Below are 14,188 nucleotides of genomic sequence, written 5' to 3' on the forward strand. Positions count from 1 at the left end.
AACAACAACCAAGACTTAACTACAACAAGGCTGTACACACAGTCCACAAAGGGATGCACCAAGAGTGTCCACCTCAGGTAATTGGGGAGGCTGAGCCACTGGGCCATATAGGACGCTTAACACACAACTCAAGGAAGCAGCGAAAATGTGGAGACAAACAGGTCACAAATGAAAGAAATGGAGGAAAACAAACGATTGAATATAAAGTTCAAAACCACAGTTATAAGGTTTTTCAATCATTTCCTAGAAAAGGCCAATAAATTTAGTGAGACCCTCAAGGATATGAAAAAGGATCAACTAGAAATTAAAAATGCACTGACCGAAATAAAAAATAATATTCAGAGACCCAACAGCAGACTAGAGGAATGCAAGAATCAAGTCAAAGATTTGAAATACAAAGAAGCAGAAAACGCCCAACCTGAAAAGCAAAAAGAAAAAAGAATCCAAAAATTTTAAGATAGTTTAAGAAGCCTCTGGGTCAACTTCAAGCGTACTAATATCAGAATTATGGGGGTGCCAGAAGAGAGAAAGCAAGATACTGAAAACCTAACTGCAGCCTCACACAATTTCAAAATATACAACTAAAATATAAAGTGGACATCATCCAGAACTACAGGAAAGTTGACTGACTGGAAATCTACAACTGGAAGGAAAGAGAAAACCAGAAGGAAAATCAGAGGAGCTGTAAAAGCCTAAGGAGACACGGTGTGCACGTGGGGAGAGGACAGAGCTGGAGAGGAGGGGCGGCCAAGTGCCTGGTTGGCGTTCCCTAGCGGGAAGGAGATAAAAGCTCCAGGCTGAGCTGAGCCCCAGTTCCGACTGCACTGAATCCCAGTTCTGAGCGAGACCCTGGGGACCCAGGCTCATACAGAGGGATTCTAAACTGTAAGGCGGAAACTCGGGAGTGGCAAAAAAGCAGAGCCCCAGAGTCCCGCACATTGCGCGCAAAGGACAGACTGTTGACTGTGCTGCTGGATTGCCCTAGCAGGAAGTAGACAAAAGCTCTGGTCTGCACTGAACCCCACTTCCAACTGCACTGAACCCCAGTTCTGGGCTCATTGGGGGAGAGACTAGACTGTCTGGTAGTGGGCGAAACTCGAGGGCACCTTTCCCTCAGAGGTGCTTGCGAGTACCAAAGCAGCGAGTACCAAAGGATACTGAGGAACACCGAGACTCAGGAACCTCATAGGGCGGGGCTGATAGGAAGCCAAGGCTGTAGGCTCCACCCTGAAACTCTACCCCATTCCAAGCTGAGCACAGAGGCTTTTGAATAAGGCTGTCTCCCAGCATAGACACAGCTGATCCTCACAGCCAATTGGCTTGGAGGTCAATTCCTCCCAGTGATACCAACAACAATTAAGACTTAACTACAAAAGGCTGTACACACAGTCCACAAATGGGTGCACCAAGATAACTGGGAGGCTGACCCACTGAACCATATAGGACACCTTAACACACAAAGCCACCCTACCAACTCAGGGAAGCTGTGAAAATGCCTAGACAAGGAAACAGATCACAAACAAAAGAAATGGAGGACAAGAAGTGACTGGATATAGAGTTCAAAACCACGCTTATATATAAGGTTTTTCAAGAATTTCCTAGAAAAGCCAATAAAATAAATGAGACCTATGAGGATATGAAAAGGGATCAACTAGAAATAAAGAATACATTGTCTGGGGGAAAAAAATATTATACAGAGTCCTAAAAACAGAATGGAAGATCACAAGAATCAAGTAAAAGATTTGGAACACAAAGAGCCAGAGGACACTCCTCCACAGAAGCAAGAAGACAAGAAAATCCAGAAAGTTGAAGATAGTGTAAGAAACCTCTGGGACAACTTCAAGCGAACCAACATCAGAATTATGGGGGTCCCAGAAGATGAGGGAGAGCAAGATACCGAAAACATATTGGAAGAAATAGTGAAAGAAAACTTCCCCCACCTGGGGAAAGAAATAGACTTACAAGTCCAGCAAGCGCCCAGAACCCCAAGCAAAAGGAACCCAAAGAGGTCCACACCAAGATACATCATAATTAAAATTCCAAGAGCAAAAGACAAAGAGAGAATATTAAAAGCAGCAAAGCAAAGCAATATTAAAAGCTCCTATAAAGGAGCACCCATACGCTTGTCAGCTGATTTCTCAACAGAAACCATGCAGGCCAGACATGAATGGCAAGAAATATTCAAGGTGATGAATAACAAGAACCTACAGCCAAAAATACCCAGCAAAGCTATCACTCAGAATTGAAGGCCAGATAAAGAGCTTTACAAATAAAAAAAAGCTAAAGGAGTTCATCACTGCCAAACCAGAATTATATGAATTGCTGAAGGGGGTTCTTTAGGAAGAGGAATAAAATAAAGATAAAAATTATGAACAACCAATATGTAACTATCAACAAGTGAATATAAAAACCAAGGGAATTAAAAGACCTAATGAACAATATTAACTGTTGAATATAATAAAATCAGAGATATAGAAGGGGAGTGGACTGACGATTCTCGGGGAAAAGAGGAGTGGGATTGTGGGAAGAGACTGAACATAAACTGTGCACCTATGGATGAGGACAATGGGGGGTGGGGAAAGGGCAGAGGGTGGGGTGGGAAGCTGATTGGGGGGGGAGGAGAAATGAACTTTTGTAATAATATGAATAATAAAGACTTATTTTAAAAAATAAAAATAAAGAAATAACTGAAAATTCCCCCACCTGGTGAAAGAAATAGACTTACAAGTCCAGGAAGCGCACAGAACCCCAAACAAAAGGAATCCAAAGAAGACCACACCACGACACATCATAATTAAAATGCCAAGATCAAAAGACAAAGAGAGAATATTAAAAACAGCAAGAGAAAACAGTTAATTTACCTACAAGGGAGCACCCATAGAATTGTAAGCTGATTTCTCAATAGAAATTATGCAGGCCAGATGGGAGTGGCAAGAAATATTCAAAGTGATAAACAGCAAGGACCTACAACCAAGATTACTCTACCCAGCAAAGCTATCATTCAGAATTGAAGGACAGATAAAGAGCTTCACAGATAAGAAAAACCTTAAAAAGTTCATCATCACCAAACCAGTATTATATGAAATGCTGAAAGGTATTCTTTAAGAAGAGGAAGAAAAAGAAAAAAGATAAAAATTATGAACAACAAATACGTATCTATCAACAAGTGAATTAAAAATCTGAGGAACAGAATAAACTGGTGAATATAATAGAATCAGGGGCATAGAAAGGGGTGGACTGATAATTCTCAGGGGGAAAAGGGTGTGGAGGGTGCGGGAAGAGATTGGACAAAAATCATACACCTATGGATGAGGATAGTGGGGGGGGGAGGTAAGAGCAGAGGGTGGGGTGAGAACCGGGTGGAGAGGAGCTACGGGGGGGAGGGGAGGATAAACAATTGTAATAATCTGAACAATAAAGATTTATTCAATTTTTTTAAAAAAGAGAAACCCTAGCAATTTGGACAGTTCAACAAGTTGGAAACAATAGTGTCCCACAGTTACTCATGTAATAGGAATTTCTTTAAGCAAACCAAATTAACAAATGAAGATCCAAAAGGATGGAACAGATTGTATTGCTTGCTCTCTAGATGTGAGAAAAATCAAAGCAAACTGTCCTAAATGAAATAATTACCTTTAAAAAAAATTGAGCACTACTATTTGTATGACCATCCATGAATTTTTTAAAAAATTATAAAGATGTTCTGCTGCACAATCTTGCACCTAAGATTCTTTTTCAATCATCTGGGCTCTAAGATTTATTTTTAAGATGACATTTAATGTAGCCTACAAACAGAAAACTCAGGATAGTTTTTTACTTATTTGCTAATAGCAATGGCAGTCAAAAACATTAAAGAAAAATAACCCAAATTAATAAAAATAAGATGGTTTTATGTCTATGAAGTAGATAGCAATATCCAAATAGATTATTGCTTAAATGCCACACCATCTCTCTCTTCAATCTATTCTCCCTTCCCTTTTTTCTACTATCCCACCTGGCATTCAAATTATGTAGAATACCAGGTATTAATCAATGGAAGCCAACATGAAAGCAAGAAAATGAAAAGGCCTATTGTTCAGTACTGACTAGAATTTAAAAAAAAAAAAATCTTTGTAACTGACAATGGAAGAGTCATACTGGCAAGGCTGTAAATTCTACACTTTAAATACGTTCCCTCTAAATGAAACAGCTACATATAAATGTAAATTTATTTGATGGATGTGTTTCAAGATCACTGGTCAGAATGCTATTTTCTAAGAATAAATCAGAACAAAATGTTAACAATTATACTTAATTTACTATTTACATAGCATTTTTATATATATATTATTTCATTTCGTTCAAACTCTTAACAATTATGTTATATCTCCACTTTTCCTGGGAGGAAATAAAACCTTCAGGAAGGTTAAGTAACTTTTATGTCAGAAAGCTAAAAGTTGGCTTTAAACCCAGATCTAAATGATCCCAAATAAGGTATTCCAAGCAGAAGAGTATGGTTACAATTTTATTCATAGTTTCTAATCAAGTAATACTACAATCAGAGACTCACTATGACAGAATCTTACCCACAAACAAATAATGTTAATTTCAGTTTGTGACAAAAATTCTACTAGATCACTCAACTACAAAGATAAAAATATCAAGTAATCAGATGTTTTACATTTTAAACAGAAAAATAAACTATTAAGGATAAAGATGCTTTTACATGGAACAGACTGACGTATTTCAGAGTCCTAAAGTACATGGATGGGTGAGTGGATGGGTGGGGAGTGATTAACCAGGGAACTTATATGCACATAAGAGGCCTGGTGCATAAAAATCTTTGCACTGCGGGGGAAGGGGCCTGTTCCCTCAGCCCGCACGCCTCCAGGGATGTCTGACTGCAGGCTTAGCCCTCTCACAGTCCAAGAGCCCTCGCTCCTTACTGCCTGCCCATTCACTGCTCACCACTCAGCTCTTTGGTCCTTAGCACTGCCTCGAAGAGAGAAACTCCCACCACTGCAGCTGTGCTCACCAACCTTGAGCCTGGCTCCTGGCTGAGTAGTGCTCCCTGTGGGAGCACAGTGACCACCAAGGAGCAGCTCCTGCATTGAGCGTTTGCCCCTGGTGGTCAGTTCCCATCACAGTGACCGGCATTCCACAGTTTGGTCAATTTGCATATTAGGTGTTTATTATAGAGAATGATATGCAGAGCCCATGGACACAGACAATAGAGTGGTGAATGCCTGCCAGGGGCGGGTGCACGGTGGAGTGGGTGGGAGGGGTCAATGGGAAAAAACAAAGGAAACATCTACAATGCTTTCAACAATAAAATTAAATTTATAAAAAAAGATGTTTTTAAAGACAAAGATAGCTTTCAGCATATTACAATTTTAAGAAATCTACTGTGACTTAAGATCATATATTAGTCATAAAATCTTTCCTCTTTTCAAGTACAGTATTACCTCTCCATCCCCTTATCCGCAGTTTCACCTTCCATGGTTTCAATAACTACCTGGTCCAAAATATTAAATGGAAAATTCCAGAAATTCATAAGTTTTAAGTAGTGTGATAAAACCTCTCATCACCCTTGGGATGTGAATCATCCCTCTGTCCTGCACAGCCACACTGTACATACTACTTGCCCATTAATCAGTTAGCAATAGCCTTCTCGATTATTAGAGTGATTGTATCTTGGTGTTTGTGTACAAACAACCTTTATTTTACTTAATATTGGCCCCAAACTGCAAGAGTAGTGATGCTAGCAATTCAGATATGCCAAAGAAAAGCCATAAAGTACTCTTTAAGTGAAAAAAGTGAACATTCTCAAGAAAAACACTCTTGCTGAAATCTGCAGTAAAAATGAAATCTCCTATCCATGAAATTGTGAAGTAAAAAGAAAATTCATGCTGTTACACCTCATATTGCAAATGATGGCCATAGTACGTGGTAAGTGCTTAGTTAAGATGAAAAAGGCATTAACTCTATGGGTGGAAGACATGAACAGAATTGGGAAAACTCATGGAGCTTCATGGTGAAGGCAGCAGTTCTGGAAAAGCTACTGGGGATGAGATGGGTGCTAAAGTTGAATGAGCTGAGGGATATGAGCCTCCAGTCCAAGAATCTGTTTAAAATTCAGACATTTAATGGTGACAAATAAAAAAACCTATTTGTGATTTTTAAAAGAAAATCATTAAATTCTACTATATATAAGGCACTGTGTTTAATTTACCAAAGTACAAGAAAAAATAGTTTAATCCAAATTAATCTTTTAATGGGCAATTAAAAGAGACACATGAGTGCCTGTTTCACATCACACTCTCTCCCCCTTTTCTTTCCATCCTGTGACCCTTCCCTGCTCCCTACCCTACGAATCCTGGAAGAATTTCCAAGGACTCAAAATTGCTTCCAGTAACAGTTAATTAGTGGGAAAATGTGGATGGTATAGCATACATTAAACATTCAAAACCATAGCTGAGTAGAAGAGGGTCTCCTGGATTTAATTTTACATATTAATTGCAAGTACAATAAAGGGCTTCTCAATAAAACAATTTCCTTACAAGATACCTTTAAATTATCTCTGCTCGGAACCCTGAGTTACTAAACCATAAATAGTTAAAGTTGTTTTTTTTTCCTTTTGGTTATTTCCAGTTAAAATGTTAGAAAGGTCCAGCTGGCATGGCTCAGAGGTTGAGCTCGACCTATGAACCAGGAGGTCACAGCGTAATTCCAGGTCAGGCTTGACACCAGTTTGGGGGCATGCAGGAGGCAGCCAATCAATTATTCTCTCATCAGTGATGTTTCTCTCTCTCTCTCTCTCTCTCCCTCCTGGATCTCCCTTCCCCTCTGAAATCAATAAAATAAAATCAATGTTAATAAGGACCAGTTCAATTTGCCCTACTTTATTTAAAGGTTATTAAATTCAGCTGTTAAACTTTTTTATACTGTTTTGTTTGTTTGAATCCTCACCAGAGGACACACTTTCACTGATTCTAGAGAAGAAGTGAGAGAGAGAAACATAAATCGGTTGCCTCTTGCACATGTCCGTTACAGGGAATGGAACCCACAATCCTTACAGTGCACAGGACAAACTCTAACCAATCTAGCCAGGGCTCTGTTTTCTATTAGACACGACAGTTTTTCTCAAGCCCTCCTAGATTTGAATTCCAAACAAAATGGCATACGTGCTTTAAATCTTTTTTTTTGGTTGTGAACTGTATTAATTCTCACCTATATCAGAGGTCCTAAAATGACGAACAGGATACAACTACTGACAGATTTGGGTTTGGTTGGGCCACATAAAGCTATTTCCAGGTGTTTTAATTCATGGTCAGAATTTTTTTAAATCAAGAGGCTTCAAGCAAAAATCTAGATTTCCTGTGATCTCTGGCCCCGTATTTATGTAGGCACTAATCAAGTGGGCCTTGGAACTGGATGTCCCTCCTAGATGAGGCATAAACTCTCTAGTGCATTTCACTCATTTTCATTTTCATCTGCCTAGTACTTAAAGGCATGTGAGTTTGCTATTCATAAACAAGTCACCTAAATGTAAAAAGCCACAAAGCAGACCATAGCAGATTGCAACTTCATAGTTAATTATTTTAAAATCTCATAAGGCTTAGAAGGGTGAGAAAGAAAAATTCAGACGGCCGGAAGAGTGGAATACAGAAAGTAAAAAGCCCACCTGAAAGCTTTTTAGGGAGGGAGGGAAAAACAGGCGGAAGAATTCAAAAAGTATTTCTGAGACACCTGAAGCTTTTCCTGATTGAACACCACATTACTCCATGGTTCCTCTTACCAGCTCAAAGCTTCAGGCCCACCCTTCCCACTTTCTCTTTATGTATAACAGGGCAGTTAGGTCACAAACCGAGCAATGTTAGAAACACTTATGAGACACATTTAGACCTTCAAAAACAAGTCTCACACACTTTTTTAACAGCCTTAATCCACCATCAAAAAAAAACCTTTCCCAAGTATTTTCTACAGTTTTCTGCTTTTATTGAAATGACAACGAACGGGGTCCTCATTTTCAATGCTTGGGCTATCAAAAACAGAAAAATAAATATTTGTTGGCCCTTACGGGTTTCATTCCTTATATATATCCCTTAGTTCCGCTTTTACAGTCTCTTTCATTCAAAATGTATCCCTCACCTCCTCTCTAAAAAAAAGTGTTGACCAAATTTGTGTAGTTAGGGCGGGGGAGGAGGTACCCAATGGTCCAAATAACATCAACAATACCATGCTGCTTCATTGTTTGTAAATTTAAATTAAAACAAACAAAGACGCTTCAAGATACACAAAGTTTAAATAATTTTTGCATGCTAAGTGCACAAAGTGACAAACAGGTGAGGCTCTGTCTTTAGCGTGTCTGAATTTGTGCCTTTTCATCATGGACTCAAAAGTAAGAAATCTGTAGGACCAGGAATGGTCACATTGCCCCCACATTACACATTACCAAGGGATGTCTCACCTCCCCGCACCCCATTCCAGGTAGATAAAGGGTGTTAGGAAACTTGAATCTGAATAAGGAAAATACACGTTTTTCTAGGCAAGTTTTGGGGGGGAGTGGGGAGGGAGCTTTACCACACGTGATGCTACCACAGCCTAACACCAAGCAACACATGACTAGGGTCTCACTCTTCTTCGCCCAAAGGGAGACTACTGGCCGCCTCACCCCCTATTGTGATGCGCCCTCCTCGGGGTGTCCGGGGACGACAGGAAAGGGGCGGGGCACGGAGTTCCTCAGCCCCGGGAGGGAGGGATGAGGGTCCCGCCTTCACCCCGGGGGAAAGGCCTCCGGGCTTCCAACCCCAAAACGGCACCGCGGACCCAAGCCAAGCCCCAACCCGGCCTCTCAAAACTGGGTGCCAGCGACCAGAGCCCAGAAACTCACCCTCCTCGGTCCCCTGGCAGGGTGGGGGCCGCCCAGACCACGGCCACAGCAGCCCAGCTCTCCAGCCCAGACTCGCCCTCCTCCCTCCCTGCTCCTCCGGAGCCCCCGCCGAGCCCAGCCTCCGGCACCGCCCCCACCGAGTCCCCCCCCCCCTCCCCAACCAGCGGCGTCCAGTCACCCCCGAACCTGTGGTCCTCCGGGAACGTCCACGAAGGGCCTAGGCTGAACGCCAGGGCCGGTGACACCTCCGCTTCCTCCTCCACTGGACTCCTCCGGAGGTGCCGGTGGGGACGGCCACTCGGGCGGCCGCGGCCACTAAGAGCCGCCCGGCAGGTTGCTGGCCGGCTCCGACTCCTCTTCTCGCGAGAAGCCGCAGTTCAAAGAGGCGAGACTAAGCTGCGTTCTCGCGAGAATGGTGGCTCCCCTTCTCCCCCGCCCAGAAGTGGGCGGGGCGCCGCTTGCTCCGGCAGTTAAGGCAGCCGCCGCGCCGGTGGGCGTTCGGTCTGGGGGCGCGGCTGCTAGCAGCATGATTACACCCCCGCTCCCCCCGCTGAGTGTGAAACCCACGTCTTCTCCCTTCGACTTCTGATCCCCGTTAGAGAAAAGTGGGCCTCGTTAGCAGCTCGGAGCTAGAGAAACACCCCTGGGATCCCCCGAGTTTGTCCAGGGAAAGCGCGTTCCTCCACGGAGCACACTCCGAAATCGCCTCTACCGACTCAGCTGGGGGCACACTCACCGACCGGGGTTCCACGAAAGGCGGTGGTCGCGAGGGCCACCTTCTGGTCCCGAACGTGTGCACAGCTGTTTGTTTTCAAACGCTGCGGTGGCGGGAGCCGGTGAGCCCGCCGAGACGCCTGCAAACCCGCCGCCGCCGGTCGGGGAGCTTAGATGAGTGAAGTATATGCTCCCGGGGGGCAGAAAGTCGCCAAAGAATAGTTTCAGCCGTTCAACTTTACCTACTGTGTGCCAAACGCCGGGCTGTACAAACGAGGGGAAAAGTAAAAAAAAAAAAAAAAGACACGTTCTCCTCCCTCCAAGTTCGCACCCGAAAACGGATAATCCGCCGGAAAACAGATGATCCCATACATGTGATCATCCCATAGGCTGAGTTGCTCCCGGTGAGCTGTGGGAGCGGAGGGAGTAACCCCTTCCACCTGCCACGTAGAGGAAGTCTCCACCAGGGAGGGACAAGGGAGCTGAATCTTGAAGGATGAGTAAGAGATACCCAGTTTTTTAGAAGAGCGAGAGGAGGGGCTTTGCAAGCTGAGGTAGCCAAGAGGAAGAGAGCCGGCTTATTTGGTTTCAAAACGGAACTTTATTTAAAAACAACAGCTTTGAATCTCCCAGACTCCCTCGTGTGGGATAACCATAGTGTTTTCCAAAGCAGCATTTATACTGAGATGAACAGTTGAACTTGAACAATATAAGGTAGTAAATCGTCTCTTCCTCGTCGAAGGACACCTGGATATCAGAGCCCTATCCAAGGGAAACAGGTTATTATCCTACTACAGCAAGCTGTTATTATTGCCAACCTTCTGCTAAATTGGAAATTGTCAGTAATCTTTGAAGATTTCTAAGAAGAGCGATCTAAGCAGGAATGTTACAATACAGGTAATCTCATGGAGAAAATTTTTTAAAATCCTCAGGCAACAACGTCACCAATCTTGATTAATGATCAAAATTTTCTTCTATAAAATAAGATCAAGGGAGGTAATTCAATAGTGCAAGTTAGGGTTAGTGAGGTCTGTCAAACAGGAAATATTTCTTATATCAAAATAGAAAACATTTTCTAAAAAAAAAAAAAAGTATGTTATTCCTGTATGTAGTTAACAGCAATCTCCCTTTAGACACTTTTTTTTTCATAATACTACTTATATTTTATGTATACTATAGTTTCATTTGGCTCACCATACTCTTCCTACAAATAAACCCAACACCTAAGAAGAAAAAACAAACGAAGTAGTTCTAACCCTGCTGTGGGCCAGTCAGGTGTTCCGCTTTGCATAATTCCTAAGTGCTAATTCAAGATTTAGGAATTTTTCAGAAAACTCTGGAAAAATTATATCAGCCAGAAATTTTAGATGAAATACAGAGACTTTGTCTAGAACAGAATCCAGTCAAATTATTTTATCTTGCTGTGAGGGACTTATACTAGTAGTTCATTTCATTGTGATTCCTTAGAGTGAGTGAGTGAGTGTGTGTAAGAGAGAGAAAAAAAGAGAGAGAGAGAGAGAGAGAGAGAGAGAGAGAGAGAGAGAGAGAGAGAGAGAGAGGAGCTAAAAATAAAGTTTTAGCTGCTTTGAAAGGAAAGTTAACCTTTCAAATACTGATATTAATTTGGAAGCATGGGTAGCAGCTATATATCCAGTAGGTAATGCCATTGATTCACACCATCACAAACTGTTCTGCACAATAATTTGTAAATGCTAACTGAATGAAAGACCTTTAATGAAAGTCTTCCTTCCACAGTATTAATGTATGTACCAAGGAGGTCAATATGGAATTTCCAATTTAACAGAAACAAAATGTTTCATGTAGAAGCTCGCAAACAAGCTTTTTTGGTTGTCTATATCTTTGGACCTCATAACATGCTAACTCAAGATTGTTTCACAGCAGCGGATAGGATAGACTTTTGGTTGAATACTTTCTCAACAAATTAATAATAAATCACAGACCCAGAATCCTCTTTGCATTAAAATTTGGGATTTCTTTGTACTATAAGATTTGAGCACTGCCACCTAATGGCAGGAACATGAAAATAATATTCACACAAAAAGGACTGTTCAGCAAATATTGGCTAAGACCCTGGGTAAGAACATTAGGGAAGATACAAACATCATTAATATACAGGTTCTACTAGCATAAATGAGCTATGTAATTAAGTAACAAATAAAAGGAAAACTGTTATAGGGAGATGGAGATAATGTGCTATAGGAGGTCAGAGACAGAAAAAAATTATTTCTATTTTATTTAGGTGGCTATACATTTGTCACAGCAATTTGTTCCCCTTAACTAATTCAGAAATGAGTACCTTTATGTTAAACACTAACAAAAACCTAAAAATATAAAGCAGGGATTAACTATAGTGGACGGTGAGAAAATAAATATCATGAGCTAGAAAGATAGAGTCCATGTTATACAAAAACATACATTTAAAAAATATTAGAGCCCTAGACAGTGTGGTTCAGTGGTTAAGCATTGACCTCCATACAGAAAAATCTCAGACTCAATTCCCAGTCAGGGGCACATACCTGGGTTTCAGGGTTTGCTCCCTGCCCCCAATTGGAGTACATGCAGGAGGCAACCAGTTGATGTGTCTCTCTTACATCGATGTTTCTCTCTCTCCCTCCTTCCCTCTCTTCTACTCTCCCAGGAAAAAAATGGAAAAAATATCCTCAGGTGAGTATTAACAAAACAAAAAAAATGATTTTAGACTAATCAAGGGATCTTGACATTTTATAAAGAGAAGCAAGAGAAGCAAGAAAATCTTAGCTGGGTGTGTAGGGGAAGCAACTGATGAATGGTTCTCTTTCATATCTCTCTCTCTCTCTCTCTCTCTCTCTCTCTCTCTCTCTCTCAACATATCCTTGAGTGAGGATTTAAAAGAAAGGGAAAACAATAATAAATAAATAAATAAATAAATAAATAAATAAAATTAAAATAAATAAAAAAGAAAGAGAAAAAGAAGGAAATAGAAAAAAGAAAAGAAAAGAAAAAGAGAATAATGATAAATATAAAAAGGAAGCTAGGACAAACAGGGATGTGACTGAGAAAGGCAAAGAAGGAATTTCTAAGATACTGTCAATATTCTATTTCATAATCTGAATAGTGAGTAATAGTGTTCATTATATATTTTCTCTTGAAAATATACATTTATATTTTATACATGATTTTGTATATACAATAATAAAAGTAAAGTGCTTCTAGTCAAGATGGTGGCATAGGTAAATGTGGTATGCCAATCCTCCCATAAACACATCAAAATTACAACTAAATTAAAATTACAGAACAACGGTTATTCAGAACTACCTGGAATCTAGCTGACTGGAAGTCCTGCATATAGGGAATTAAAGAAGAAGCCACATTGAGACTGGTAGGAGGGGCCAAGACACCAAACACACCTGTGGTGGATAAAAATCCAGAGGGATATCTTGTTTGTGAAGCTCATCCCTAAGGAGTGAGGGATCATAGCCCCACATCAGGCCTCCCAAAAGAGAGTTCCAGTACCAGGGAGAGAAGTCCCCATAACTTCTGGTTGTAAAAACTAGTGGGGATTGTGGCTGCATGAAGCCATCTGGGCACCCTATGCACATTTTAAATGCATATGTGGCTATGGTATTGGACAGCACAGAATACAGAACATTTCCATCATCACAGACAGTTGTATTGAACAGTATTGACCTAAGTAGATCAGAGCTGCATATTTTACATTCCTAAGTGCTTTGCTTTTATAGCACTTACAAAGTTAATAATGAATTAATGTCTGTCTTCCATACTAAATTATTGGCCTTGTGAAGACAAGAACTGTGTCTATTTTGCTTACCAGTGTACATCCAGTGCCTAATATGGTACATGGCAAGTGACAGACCCTAAATAGATATGTGTCAAATGACAAATAAATGAAATTATATTCTAAAATATACAAAAACTCTATTCCATGAAATTTGAAGTTCAGACTAGAAATATGATCAGTAGGTTTGTGTATAGGCAAATGCTTTTGCATTCAAGTTTCAAATCACTTTCTCCCTTTCTGAGTATTTCATTATCTTTCCTGAAATGAAGTGGACAATAGTATCTAGCTAGTAAGATTTGGAGACCTGCTACTTTGATAATATTAAAAGGATGATGTTCAAAATATAAGCAAACCATCATGTTGTACACCTTTAACTTATATAGGGATGAGTGTCCATTATTTTTCAATAAAACTGGAAATAAGACCATTTTATGTTGTTCTTCCTAGTCATGATCCATTTAAGCATGTTCGTATTACTTATAACCAAAAAGATATTCTTATAACAAGTGAAAAATACTTAACATCACTCTTTTAGAATCATGATCATTAAATTTTTATTTTGCATTGTAAAGTGAGAGAGAGTTTAAAGAAGGCAGTTTTATACTTTTATAAATTATGCAATAACATACTTTAAAAGGAATAAACAGTCCAGTTGACACAGAAACAGAATAATTAAAAGACTCTTGAATAAAAATAAAATCAACATAATCAATTAAATGATAGCTATCATGGTTAGCAATGGATTACATGTAAAGTTTTGTGATATTAGAAATATTGGTACTTGGTGATCATAACAGAGGGTG

The 14,188-nt window shown here is 40.4% G+C and overlaps 1 protein-coding gene across 9 annotated transcripts in view; it reads right to left on the reverse strand.

The window, feature by feature from the left end:
• The window catches only part of BTBD10 (BTB domain containing 10), a 56,393-nt gene extending 46,419 nt beyond the window's left edge, over nucleotides 1–9,974 (reverse strand). For 6 of the 9 annotated variants that reach the window (XM_084893801.1, XM_084893799.1, XM_084893798.1 and 3 more), the window contains exon 1: nucleotides 9,059–9,248. The gene's annotated coding sequence lies outside the window, so the exon portion shown is untranslated. Of the gene's footprint in view, nucleotides 1–9,058; nucleotides 9,249–9,608 lie in introns of those variants that run through there. The other 3 variants (XM_084893797.1, XM_084893794.1, XM_084893795.1) reach the window with 3 other exon arrangements.
• Nucleotides 9,975–14,188: the final 4,214 nt, after the last annotated feature.

Source organism: Pipistrellus hanaki (genome assembly GCF_964339955.1).
Source record: "Pipistrellus hanaki genome assembly, chromosome: 9".
Lineage (NCBI taxonomy): Eukaryota > Metazoa > Chordata > Mammalia > Chiroptera > Vespertilionidae > Pipistrellus > Pipistrellus hanaki.